Raw genomic sequence first — 12,791 nt, forward strand, 5'->3', positions numbered from 1 at the left:
TTGTTGTGTGTCGTCTGTGTTTCTGTGTTTCCGGCATTTCACATTGGAACACCTCATTCACCTTCCTTGTCTTCTCTCCGCCCTCCCTTTTAGGTAAGTTAAAGAGCTGCACCTGAGCCAGCCACTGATTGATTGATTGATTGATTGATTGATTGATTGATTGATTGATTGATGCAGCACAACAGTCAAATAGTGGAGTGGAGTAGGGGAACAGCAAACAGCCAATAAAGCAGCCCGCCCGCTCGCCTGCCCGCCACAATGGACCTACCTGTGTACACTAGATGGATGTGATGGAATGTACTGTCGTCCCTACATTTCAAGAAGAAGTAAGAATTGCAGTTGCAACAAAGCCTTGCTTGCCTACAAAGAGAGCAGCAATTTGGATTTGTTACTATGTTACCTAGAAGAATAACAAACTGTGCAAGGATGGAGGTTGTAGGAGCAAGGAGAAGTTGTCTGTAAAGTTGGTGGATGCCTATTTTCCATTTTGCAGTCCCTTGTCTCCCTCTTGTGGCCTCCTGGAGGCAACTAGCTGTGCAAAAAAAAGACAGCCTGGCGGCCGGCTGTTGCAGTGTTGCCCTCTCAGGCAACACTGAGTGACTGACTGAGCCTCACCGTCTTATATAAAGTTCAGACGGAACTTTGCACGTGTCATAGTGGAGCCCTCAGGATTCCAGAGCCAGCTTTCTGACATCATAATGGGGCCTCAGAGATAAAAGCCTGGGCCCAGGCAGTGTTGGTCAGTGCTGCTCAGCAGGCAGCACTGGACTGGACTGGATTACAGCTGATACAAGGTGTGAAGGAACAAGGGGTGGCTGTGGGCATGCACTTGCTGCCGCTGCCAGTGTTTATCTGCATGGCAGCAGGGCATTTGGGCGTTGCCAGGAAGGCGTTTTTATGTAGATTCCTCCTCTTTCAGCACTGCATTGTGGTGCAAGCAAAAGAAGCAAATCCTGTCTGGCTTCCTCTCCGGCCTTTATTCACCTCCCGTGTAGCTGTGAGTGTGTGAGCCTGCAGGGCCCCATGGAATTGCCTAGAAGTAGGCTGAATCGCTGCAAGGGCTGAACAGCAGTATCGGGCAGGCTCGGGCAACGCGCGGCCCGTTCGGGTTATCGCTTCTCAGCCTTTTGGCTAAGATCAAGTGTAGTATCTGTTCTTATCAGTTTAATATCTGATACGTCCCCTATCTGGGGACCATATATTAAATGGATTTTTAGAACAGGGAGATGGAAATAGAGCTTGCTCTGTCCACTCCACGCATTGACCTGGTATTGCAGTATTTCCAGGACCGGTGCACCCTTTCCTTATGTGTTGACTAAAAGCAGATTCCAAAAGTGTTTTTTGTCTTTGCTATTGTTTCTGTCTTTCTGAAGGGATCTCCCCTTTTAATCCCATTATTTCAACACCTGTTGGACAATGCATGAGTGATAATGAGCTCATTGATTAAATGCAATTAATGAATAGATTGCCACCTCTTGTTGTGTGTCGTCTGTGTTTCTGTGTTTCCGGCATTTCACATTGGAACACCTCATTCACCTTCCTTGTCTTCTCTCCGCCCTCCCTTTTAGGTAAGTTAAAGAGCTGCACCTGAGCCAGCCACTGATTGATTGATTGATTGATTGATTGATTGATTGATTGATTGATTGATTGATTGATTGATTGATTGATGCAGCACAACAGTCAAATAGTGGAGTGGAGTAGGGGAACAGCAAACAGCCAATAAAGCAGCCCGCCCGCTCGCCTGCCCGCCACAATGGACCTACCTGTGTACACTAGATGGATGTGATGGAATGTACTGTCGTCCCTACATTTCAAGAAGAAGTAAGAATTGCAGTTGCAACAAAGCCTTGCTTGCCTACAAAGAGAGCAGCAATTTGGATTTGTTACTATGTTACCTAGAAGAATAACAAACTGTGCAAGGATGGAGGTTGTAGGAGCAAGGAGAAGTTGTCTGTAAAGTTGGTGGATGCCTATTTTCCATTTTGCAGTCCCTTGTCTCCCTCTTGTGGCCTCCTGGAGGCAACTAGCTGTGCAAAAAAAAGACAGCCTGGCGGCCGGCTGTTGCAGTGTTGCCCTCTCAGGCAACACTGAGTGACTGACTGAGCCTCACCGTCTTATATAAAGTTCAGACGGAACTTTGCACGTGTCATAGTGGAGCCCTCAGGATTCCAGAGCCAGCTTTCTGACATCATAATGGGGCCTCAGAGATAAAAGCCTGGGCCCAGGCAGTGTTGGTCAGTGCTGCTCAGCAGGCAGCACTGGACTGGACTGGATTACAGCTGATACAAGGTGTGAAGGAACAAGGGGTGGCTGTGGGCATGCACTTGCTGCCGCTGCCAGTGTTTATCTGCATGGCAGCAGGGCATTTGGGCGTTGCCAGGAAGGCGTTTTTATGTAGATTCCTCCTCTTTCAGCACTGCATTGTGGTGCAAGCAAAAGAAGCAAATCCTGTCTGGCTTCCTCTCCGGCCTTTATTCACCTCCCGTGTAGCTGTGAGTGTGTGAGCCTGCAGGGCCCCATGGAATTGCCTAGAAGTAGGCTGAATCGCTGCAAGGGCTGAACAGCAGTATCGGGCAGGCTCGGGCAACGCGCGGCCCGTTCGGGTTATCACTTCTCGGCCTTTTGGCTAAGATCAAGTGTAGTATCTGTTCTTATCAGTTTAATATCTGATACGTCCCCTATCTGGGGACCATATATTAAATGGATTTTTAGAACAGGGAGATGGAAATAGAGCTTGCTCTGTCCACTCCACGCATTGACCTGGTATTGCAGTATTTCCAGGACCGGTGCACCCTTTCCTTATGTGTTGACTAAAAGCAGATTCCAAAAGTGTTTTTTGTCTTTGCTATTGTTTCTGTCTTTCTGAAGGGATCTCCCCTTTTAATCCCATTATTTCAACACCTGTTGGACAATGCATGAGTGATAATGAGCTCATTGATTAAATGCAATTAATGAATAGATTGCCACCTCTTGTTGTGTGTCGTCTGTGTTTCTGTGTTTCCGGCATTTCACATTGGAACACCTCATTCACCTTCCTTGTCTTCTCTCCGCCCTCCCTTTTAGGTAAGTTAAAGAGCTGCACCTGAGCCAGCCACTGATTGATTGATTGATTGATTGATTGATTGATTGATTGATTGATGCAGCACAACAGTCAAATAGTGGAGTGGAGTAGGGGAACAGCAAACAGCCAATAAAGCAGCCCGCCCGCTCGCCTGCCCGCCACAATGGACCTACCTGTGTACACTAGATGGATGTGATGGAATGTACTGTCGTCCCTACATTTCAAGAAGAAGTAAGAATTGCAGTTGCAACAAAGCCTTGCTTGCCTACAAAGAGAGCAGCAATTTGGATTTGTTACTATGTTACCTAGAAGAATAACAAACTGTGCAAGGATGGAGGTTGTAGGAGCAAGGAGAAGTTGTCTGTAAAGTTGGTGGATGCCTATTTTCCATTTTGCAGTCCCTTGTCTCCCTCTTGTGGCCTCCTGGAGGCAACTAGCTGTGCAAAAAAAAGACAGCCTGGCGGCCGGCTGTTGCAGTGTTGCCCTCTCAGGCAACACTGAGTGACTGACTGAGCCTCACCGTCTTATATAAAGTTCAGACGGAACTTTGCACGTGTCATAGTGGAGCCCTCAGGATTCCAGAGCCAGCTTTCTGACATCATAATGGGGCCTCAGAGATAAAAGCCTGGGCCCAGGCAGTGTTGGTCAGTGCTGCTCAGCAGGCAGCACTGGACTGGACTGGATTACAGCTGATACAAGGTGTGAAGGAACAAGGGGTGGCTGTGGGCATGCACTTGCTGCCGCTGCCAGTGTTTATCTGCATGGCAGCAGGGCATTTGGGCGTTGCCAGGAAGGCGTTTTTATGTAGATTCCTCCTCTTTCAGCACTGCATTGTGGTGCAAGCAAAAGAAGCAAATCCTGTCTGGCTTCCTCTCCGGCCTTTATTCACCTCCCGTGTAGCTGTGAGTGTGTGAGCCTGCAGGGCCCCATGGAATTGCCTAGAAGTAGGCTGAATCGCTGCAAGGGCTGAACAGCAGTATCGGGCAGGCTCGGGCAACGCGCGGCCCGTTCGGGTTATCGCTTCTCGGCCTTTTGGCTAAGATCAAGTGTAGTATCTGTTCTTATCAGTTTAATATCTGATACGTCCCCTATCTGGGGACCATATATTAAATGGATTTTTAGAACAGGGAGATGGAAATAGAGCTTGCTCTGTCCACTCCACGCATTGACCTGGTATTGCAGTATTTCCAGGACCGGTGCACCCTTTCCTTATGTGTTGACTAAAAGCAGATTCCAAAAGTGTTTTTTGTCTTTGCTATTGTTTCTGTCTTTCTGAAGGGATCTCCCCTTTTAATCCCATTATTTCAACACCTGTTGGACAATGCATGAGTGATAATGAGCTCATTGATTAAATGCAATTAATGAATAGATTGCCACCTCTTGTTGTGTGTCGTCTGTGTTTCTGTGTTTCCGGCATTTCACATTGGAACACCTCATTCACCTTCCTTGTCTTCTCTCCGCCCTCCCTTTTAGGTAAGTTAAAGAGCTGCACCTGAGCCAGCCACTGATTGATTGATTGATTGATTGATTGATTGATTGATTGATTGATGCAGCACAACAGTCAAATAGTGGAGTGGAGTAGGGGAACAGCAAACAGCCAATAAAGCAGCCCGCCCGCTCGCCTGCCCGCCACAATGGACCTACCTGTGTACACTAGATGGATGTGATGGAATGTACTGTCGTCCCTACATTTCAAGAAGAAGTAAGAATTGCAGTTGCAACAAAGCCTTGCTTGCCTACAAAGAGAGCAGCAATTTGGATTTGTTACTATGTTACCTAGAAGAATAACAAACTGTGCAAGGATGGAGGTTGTAGGAGCAAGGAGAAGTTGTCTGTAAAGTTGGTGGATGCCTATTTTCCATTTTGCAGTCCCTTGTCTCCCTCTTGTGGCCTCCTGGAGGCAACTAGCTGTGCAAAAAAAAGACAGCCTGGCGGCCGGCTGTTGCAGTGTTGCCCTCTCAGGCAACACTGAGTGACTGACTGAGCCTCACCGTCTTATATAAAGTTCAGACGGAACTTTGCACGTGTCATAGTGGAGCCCTCAGGATTCCAGAGCCAGCTTTCTGACATCATAATGGGGCCTCAGAGATAAAAGCCTGGGCCCAGGCAGTGTTGGTCAGTGCTGCTCAGCAGGCAGCACTGGACTGGACTGGATTACAGCTGATACAAGGTGTGAAGGAACAAGGGGTGGCTGTGGGCATGCACTTGCTGCCGCTGCCAGTGTTTATCTGCATGGCAGCAGGGCATTTGGGCGTTGCCAGGAAGGCGTTTTTATGTAGATTCCTCCTCTTTCAGCACTGCATTGTGGTGCAAGCAAAAGAAGCAAATCCTGTCTGGCTTCCTCTCCGGCCTTTATTCACCTCCCGTGTAGCTGTGAGTGTGTGAGCCTGCAGGGCCCCACGGAATTGCCTAGAAGTAGGCTGAATCGCTGCAAGGGCTGAACAGCAGTATCGGGCAGGCTCGGGCAACGCGCGGCCCGTTCGGGTTATCGCTTCTCGGCCTTTTGGCTAAGATCAAGTGTAGTATCTGTTCTTATCAGTTTAATATCTGATACGTCCCCTATCTGGGGACCATATATTAAATGGATTTTTTAGAACAGGGAGATGGAAATAGAGCTTGCTCTGTCCACTCCACGCATTGACCTGGTATTGCAGTATTTCCAGGACCGGTGCACCCTTTCCTTATGTGTTGACTAAAAGCAGATTCCAAAAGTGTTTTTTGTCTTTGCTATTGTTTCTGTCTTTCTGAAGGGATCTCCCCTTTTAATCCCATTATTTCAACACCTGTTGGACAATGCATGAGTGATAATGAGCTCATTGATTAAATGCAATTAATGAATAGATTGCCACCTCTTGTTGTGTGTCGTCTGTGTTTCTGTGTTTCCGGCATTTCACATTGGAACACCTCATTCACCTTCCTTGTCTTCTCTCCGCCCTCCCTTTTAGGTAAGTTAAAGAGCTGCACCTGAGCCAGCCACTGATTGATTGATTGATTGATTGATTGATTGATTGATTGATTGATTGATGCAGCACAACAGTCAAATAGTGGAGTGGAGTAGGGGAACAGCAAACAGCCAATAAAGCAGCCCGCCCGCTCGCCTGCCCGCCACAATGGACCTACCTGTGTACACTAGATGGATGTGATGGAATGTACTGTCGTCCCTACATTTCAAGAAGAAGTAAGAATTGCAGTTGCAACAAAGCCTTGCTTGCCTACAAAGAGAGCAGCAATTTGGATTTGTTACTATGTTACCTAGAAGAATAACAAACTGTGCAAGGATGGAGGTTGTAGGAGCAAGGAGAAGTTGTCTGTAAAGTTGGTGGATGCCTATTTTCCATTTTGCAGTCCCTTGTCTCCCTCTTGTGGCCTCCTGGAGGCAACTAGCTGTGCAAAAAAAAGACAGCCTGGCGGCCGGCTGTTGCAGTGTTGCCCTCTCAGGCAACACTGAGTGACTGACTGAGCCTCACCGTCTTATATAAAGTTCAGACGGAACTTTGCACGTGTCATAGTGGAGCCCTCAGGATTCCAGAGCCAGCTTTCTGACATCATAATGGGGCCTCAGAGATAAAAGCCTGGGCTCAGGCAGTGTTGGTCAGTGCTGCTCAGCAGGCAGCACTGGACTGGACTGGATTACAGCTGATACAAGGTGTGAAGGAACAAGGGGTGGCTGTGGGCATGCACTTGCTGCCGCTGCCAGTGTTTATCTGCATGGCAGCAGGGCATTTGGGCGTTGCCAGGAAGGTGTTTTTATGTAGATTCCTCCTCTTTCAGCACTGCATTGTGGTGCAAGCAAAAGAAGCAAATCCTGTCTGGCTTCCTCTCCGGCCTTTATTCACCTCCCGTGTAGCTGTGAGTGTGTGAGCCTGCAGGGCCCCATGGAATTGCCTAGAAGTAGGCTGAATCGCTGCAAGGGCTGAACAGCAGTATCGGGCAGGCTCGGGCAACGCGCGGCCCGTTCGGGTTATCGCTTCTCGGCCTTTTGGCTAAGATCAAGTGTAGTATCTGTTCTTATCAGTTTAATATCTGATACGTCCCCTATCTGGGGACCATATATTAAATGGATTTTTAGAACAGGGAGATGGAAATAGAGCTTGCTCTGTCCACTCCACGCATTGACCTGGTATTGCAGTATTTCCAGGACCGGTGCACCCTTTCCTTATGTGTTGACTAAAAGCAGATTCCAAAAGTGTTTTTTGTCTTTGCTATTGTTTCTGTCTTTCTGAAGGGATCTCCCCTTTTAATCCCATTATTTCAACACCTGTTGGACAATGCATGAGTGATAATGAGCTCATTGATTAAATGCAATTAATGAATAGATTGCCACCTCTTGTTGTGTGTCGTCTGTGTTTCTGTGTTTCCGGCATTTCACATTGGAACACCTCATTCACCTTCCTTGTCTTCTCTCCGCCCTCCCTTTTAGGTAAGTTAAAGAGCTGCACCTGAGCCAGCCACTGATTGATTGATTGATTGATTGATTGATTGATTGATTGATGCAGCACAACAGTCAAATAGTGGAGTGGAGTAGGGGAACAGCAAACAGCCAATAAAGCAGCCCGCCCGCTCGCCTGCCCGCCACAATGGACCTACCTGTGTACACTAGATGGATGTGATGGAATGTACTGTCGTCCCTACATTTCAAGAAGAAGTAAGAATTGCAGTTGCAACAAAGCCTTGCTTGCCTACAAAGAGAGCAGCAATTTGGATTTGTTACTATGTTACCTAGAAGAATAACAAACTGTGCAAGGATGGAGGTTGTAGGAGCAAGGAGAAGTTGTCTGTAAAGTTGGTGGATGCCTATTTTCCATTTTGCAGTCCCTTGTCTCCCTCTTGTGGCCTCCTGGAGGCAACTAGCTGTGCAAAAAAAAGACAGCCTGGCGGCCGGCTGTTGCAGTGTTGCCCTCTCAGGCAACACTGAGTGACTGACTGAGCCTCACCGTCTTATATAAAGTTCAGACGGAACTTTGCACGTGTCATAGTGGAGCCCTCAGGATTCCAGAGCCAGCTTTCTGACATCATAATGGGGCCTCAGAGATAAAAGCCTGGGCCCAGGCAGTGTTGGTCAGTGCTGCTCAGCAGGCAGCACTGGACTGGACTGGATTACAGCTGATACAAGGTGTGAAGGAACAAGGGGTGGCTGTGGGCATGCACTTGCTGCCGCTGCCAGTGTTTATCTGCATGGCAGCAGGGCATTTGGGCGTTGCCAGGAAGGCGTTTTTATGTAGATTCCTCCTCTTTCAGCACTGCATTGTGGTGCAAGCAAAAGAAGCAAATCCTGTCTGGCTTCCTCTCCGGCCTTTATTCACCTCCCGTGTAGCTGTGAGTGTGTGAGCCTGCAGGGCCCCATGGAATTGCCTAGAAGTAGGCTGAATCGCTGCAAGGGCTGAACAGCAGTATCGGGCAGGCTCGGGCAACGCGCGGCCCGTTCGGGTTATCGCTTCTCGGCCTTTTGGCTAAGATCAAGTGTAGTATCTGTTCTTATCAGTTTAATATCTGATACGTCCCCTATCTGGGGACCATATATTAAATGGATTTTTAGAACAGGGAGATGGAAATAGAGCTTGCTCTGTCCACTCCACGCATTGACCTGGTATTGCAGTATTTCCAGGACCGGTGCACCCTTTCCTTATGTGTTGACTAAAAGCAGATTCCAAAAGTGTTTTTTGTCTTTGCTATTGTTTCTGTCTTTCTGAAGGGATCTCCCCTTTTAATCCCATTATTTCAACACCTGTTGGACAATGCATGAGTGATAATGAGCTCATTGATTAAATGCAATTAATGAATAGATTGCCACCTCTTGTTGTGTGTCGTCTGTGTTTCTGTGTTTCCGGCATTTCACATTGGAACACCTCATTCACCTTCCTTGTCTTCTCTCCGCCCTCCCTTTTAGGTAAGTTAAAGAGCTGCACCTGAGCCAGCCACTGATTGATTGATTGATTGATTGATTGATGCAGCACAACAGTCAAATAGTGGAGTGGAGTAGGGGAACAGCAAACAGCCAATAAAGCAGCCCGCCCGCTCGCCTGCCCGCCACAATGGACCTACCTGTGTACACTAGATGGATGTGATGGAATGTACTGTCGTCCCTACATTTCAAGAAGAAGTAAGAATTGCAGTTGCAACAAAGCCTTGCTTGCCTACAAAGAGAGCAGCAATTTGGATTTGTTACTATGTTACCTAGAAGAATAACAAACTGTGCAAGGATGGAGGTTGTAGGAGCAAGGAGAAGTTGTCTGTAAAGTTGGTGGATGCCTATTTTCCATTTTGCAGTCCCTTGTCTCCCTCTTGTGGCCTCCTGGAGGCAACTAGCTGTGCAAAAAAAAGACAGCCTGGCGGCCGGCTGTTGCAGTGTTGCCCTCTCAGGCAACACTGAGTGACTGACTGAGCCTCACCGTCTTATATAAAGTTCAGACGGAACTTTGCACGTGTCATAGTGGAGCCCTCAGGATTCCAGAGCCAGCTTTCTGACATCATAATGGGGCCTCAGAGATAAAAGCCTGGGCCCAGGCAGTGTTGGTCAGTGCTGCTCAGCAGGCAGCACTGGACTGGACTGGATTACAGCTGATACAAGGTGTGAAGGAACAAGAGGTGGCTGTGGGCATGCACTTGCTGCCGCTGCCAGTGTTTATCTGCATGGCAGCAGGGCATTTGGGCGTTGCCAGGAAGGCGTTTTTATGTAGATTCCTCCTCTTTCAGCACTGCATTGTGGTGCAAGCAAAAGAAGCAAATCCTGTCTGGCTTCCTCTCCGGCCTTTATTCACCTCCCGTGTAGCTGTGAGTGTGTGAGCCTGCAGGGCCCCATGGAATTGCCTAGAAGTAGGCTGAATCGCTGCAAGGGCTGAACAGCAGTATCGGGCAGGCTCGGGCAACGCGCGGCCCGTTCGGGTTATCGCTTCTCGGCCTTTTGGCTAAGATCAAGTGTAGTATCTGTTCTTATCAGTTTAATATCTGATACGTCCCCTATCTGGGGACCATATATTAAATGGATTTTTAGAACAGGGAGATGGAAATAGAGCTTGCTCTGTCCACTCCACGCATTGACCTGGTATTGCAGTATTTCCAGGACCGGTGCACCCTTTCCTTATGTGTTGACTAAAAGCAGATTCCAAAAGTGTTTTTTGTCTTTGCTATTGTTTCTGTCTTTCTGAAGGGATCTCCCCTTTTAATCCCATTATTTCAACACCTGTTGGACAATGCATGAGTGATAATGAGCTCATTGATTAAATGCAATTAATGAATAGATTGCCACCTCTTGTTGTGTGTCGTCTGTGTTTCTGTGTTTCCGGCATTTCACATTGGAACACCTCATTCACCTTCCTTGTCTTCTCTCCGCCCTCCCTTTTAGGTAAGTTAAAGAGCTGCACCTGAGCCAGCCACTGATTGATTGATTGATTGATTGATTGATTGATTGATTGATTGATTGATTGATTGATTGATTGATGCAGCACAACAGTCAAATAGTGGAGTGGAGTAGGGGAACAGCAAACAGCCAATAAAGCAGCCCGCCCGCTCGCCTGCCCGCCACAATGGACCTACCTGTGTACACTAGATGGATGTGATGGAATGTACTGTCGTCCCTACATTTCAAGAAGAAGTAAGAATTGCAGTTGCAACAAAGCCTTGCTTGCCTACAAAGAGAGCAGCAATTTGGATTTGTTACTATGTTACCTAGAAGAATAACAAACTGTGCAAGGATGGAGGTTGTAGGAGCAAGGAGAAGTTGTCTGTAAAGTTGGTGGATGCCTATTTTCCATTTTGCAGTCCCTTGTCTCCCTCTTGTGGCCTCCTGGAGGCAACTAGCTGTGCAAAAAAAAGACAGCCTGGCGGCCGGCTGTTGCAGTGTTGCCCTCTCAGGCAACACTGAGTGACTGACTGAGCCTCACCGTCTTATATAAAGTTCAGACGGAACTTTGCACGTGTCATAGTGGAGCCCTCAGGATTCCAGAGCCAGCTTTCTGACATCATAATGGGGCCTCAGAGATAAAAGCCTGGGCCCAGGCAGTGTTGGTCAGTGCTGCTCAGCAGGCAGCACTGGACTGGACTGGATTACAGCTGATACAAGGTGTGAAGGAACAAGGGGTGGCTGTGGGCATGCACTTGCTGCCGCTGCCAGTGTTTATCTGCATGGCAGCAGGGCATTTGGGCGTTGCCAGGAAGGCGTTTTTATGTAGATTCCTCCTCTTTCAGCACTGCATTGTGGTGCAAGCAAAAGAAGCAAATCCTGTCTGGCTTCCTCTCCGGCCTTTATTCACCTCCCGTGTAGCTGTGAGTGTTTGAGCCTGCAGGGCCCCATGGAATTGCCTAGAAGTAGGCTGAATCGCTGCAAGGGCTGAACAGCAGTATCGGGCAGGCTCGGGCAACGCGCGGCCCGTTCGGGTTATCGCTTCTCGGCCTTTTGGCTAAGATCAAGTGTAGTATCTGTTCTTATCAGTTTAATATCTGATACGTCCCCTATCTGGGGACCATATATTAAATGGATTTTTAGAACAGGGAGATGGAAATAGAGCTTGCTCTGTCCACTCCACGCATTGACCTGGTATTGCAGTATTTCCAGGACCGGTGCACCCTTTCCTTATGTGTTGACTAAAAGCAGATTCCAAAAGTGTTTTTTGTCTTTGCTATTGTTTCTGTCTTTCTGAAGGGATCTCCCCTTTTAATCCCATTATTTCAACACCTGTTGGACAATGCATGAGTGATAATGAGCTCATTGATTAAATGCAATTAATGAATAGATTGCCACCTCTTGTTGTGTGTCGTCTGTGTTTCTGTGTTTCCGGCATTTCACATTGGAACACCTCATTCACCTTCCTTGTCTTCTCTCCGCCCTCCCTTTTAGGTAAGTTAAAGAGCTGCACCTGAGCCAGCCACTGATTGATTGATTGATTGATTGATTGATTGATTGATTGATTGATTGATTGATGCAGCACAACAGTCAAATAGTGGAGTGGAGTAGGGGAACAGCAAACAGCCAATAAAGCAGCCCGCCCGCTCGCCTGCCCGCCACAATGGACCTACCTGTGTACACTAGATGGATGTGATGGAATGTACTGTCGTCCCTACATTTCAAGAAGAAGTAAGAATTGCAGTTGCAACAAAGCCTTGCTTGCCTACAAAGAGAGCAGCAATTTGGATTTGTTACTATGTTACCTAGAAGAATAACAAACTGTGCAAGGATGGAGGTTGTAGGAGCAAGGAGAAGTTGTCTGTAAAGTTGGTGGATGCCTATTTTCCATTTTGCAGTCCCTTGTCTCCCTCTTGTGGCCTCCTGGAGGCAACTAGCTGTGCAAAAAAAAGACAGCCTGGCGGCCGGCTGTTGCAGTGTTGCCCTCTCAGGCAACACTGAGTGACTGACTGAGCCTCACCGTCTTATATAAAGTTCAGACGGAACTTTGCACATGTCATAGTGGAGCCCTCAGGATTCCAGAGCCAGCTTTCTGACATCATAATGGGGCCTCAGAGATAAAAGCCTGGGCCCAGGCAGTGTTGGTCAGTGCTGCTCAGCAGGCAGCACTGGACTGGACTGGATTACAGCTGATACAAGGTGTGAAGGAACAAGGGGTGGCTGTGGGCATGCACTTGCTGCCGCTGCCAGTGTTTATCTGCATGGCAGCAGGGCATTTGGGCGTTGCCAGGAAGGCGTTTTTATGTAGATTCCTCCTCTTTCAGCACTGCATTGTGGTGCAAGCAAAAGAAGCAAATCCTGTCTGGCTTCCTCTCCGGCCTTTATTCACCT

General features: G+C 47.9%; 8 non-coding genes across 8 annotated transcripts; all 8 read left to right on the forward strand.

Annotated features, from left to right (window-relative positions):
• Window positions 1-1,111: 1,111 nt before the first annotated feature.
• Window positions 1,112-1,302, forward strand: LOC142693797 (U2 spliceosomal RNA). The gene has a single exon (XR_012862101.1). It is a non-coding gene; the product is annotated as a U2 spliceosomal RNA (small nuclear RNA).
• Window positions 1,303-2,606: 1,304 nt separating this feature from the next.
• Window positions 2,607-2,797, forward strand: LOC142694386 (U2 spliceosomal RNA). Its single transcript, XR_012862630.1, has one exon. It is a non-coding gene; the product is annotated as a U2 spliceosomal RNA (small nuclear RNA).
• A 1,280-nt stretch (window positions 2,798-4,077) lies between these two features.
• Window positions 4,078-4,268, forward strand: LOC142694070 (U2 spliceosomal RNA). The gene has a single exon (XR_012862345.1). It is a non-coding gene; the product is annotated as a U2 spliceosomal RNA (small nuclear RNA).
• A 1,280-nt stretch (window positions 4,269-5,548) lies between these two features.
• On the forward strand, window positions 5,549-5,740 carry LOC142693824 (U2 spliceosomal RNA). Its single transcript, XR_012862125.1, has one exon. It is a non-coding gene; the product is annotated as a U2 spliceosomal RNA (small nuclear RNA).
• Window positions 5,741-7,024: 1,284 nt separating this feature from the next.
• On the forward strand, window positions 7,025-7,215 carry LOC142694071 (U2 spliceosomal RNA). The gene has a single exon (XR_012862346.1). It is a non-coding gene; the product is annotated as a U2 spliceosomal RNA (small nuclear RNA).
• Window positions 7,216-8,491: 1,276 nt separating this feature from the next.
• LOC142694072 (U2 spliceosomal RNA) lies at window positions 8,492-8,682 on the forward strand. Its single transcript, XR_012862347.1, has one exon. It is a non-coding gene; the product is annotated as a U2 spliceosomal RNA (small nuclear RNA).
• Window positions 8,683-9,946: 1,264 nt separating this feature from the next.
• On the forward strand, window positions 9,947-10,137 carry LOC142694073 (U2 spliceosomal RNA). Its single transcript, XR_012862348.1, has one exon. It is a non-coding gene; the product is annotated as a U2 spliceosomal RNA (small nuclear RNA).
• A 1,300-nt stretch (window positions 10,138-11,437) lies between these two features.
• LOC142694074 (U2 spliceosomal RNA) lies at window positions 11,438-11,628 on the forward strand. The gene has a single exon (XR_012862349.1). It is a non-coding gene; the product is annotated as a U2 spliceosomal RNA (small nuclear RNA).
• Window positions 11,629-12,791: the final 1,163 nt, after the last annotated feature.

The sequence above is a fragment of the Rhinoderma darwinii genome, assembly GCF_050947455.1.
Source record: "Rhinoderma darwinii isolate aRhiDar2 chromosome 5 unlocalized genomic scaffold, aRhiDar2.hap1 SUPER_5_unloc_45, whole genome shotgun sequence".
In the NCBI taxonomy this organism is placed as follows: Eukaryota; Metazoa; Chordata; class Amphibia; order Anura; family Rhinodermatidae; genus Rhinoderma; species Rhinoderma darwinii.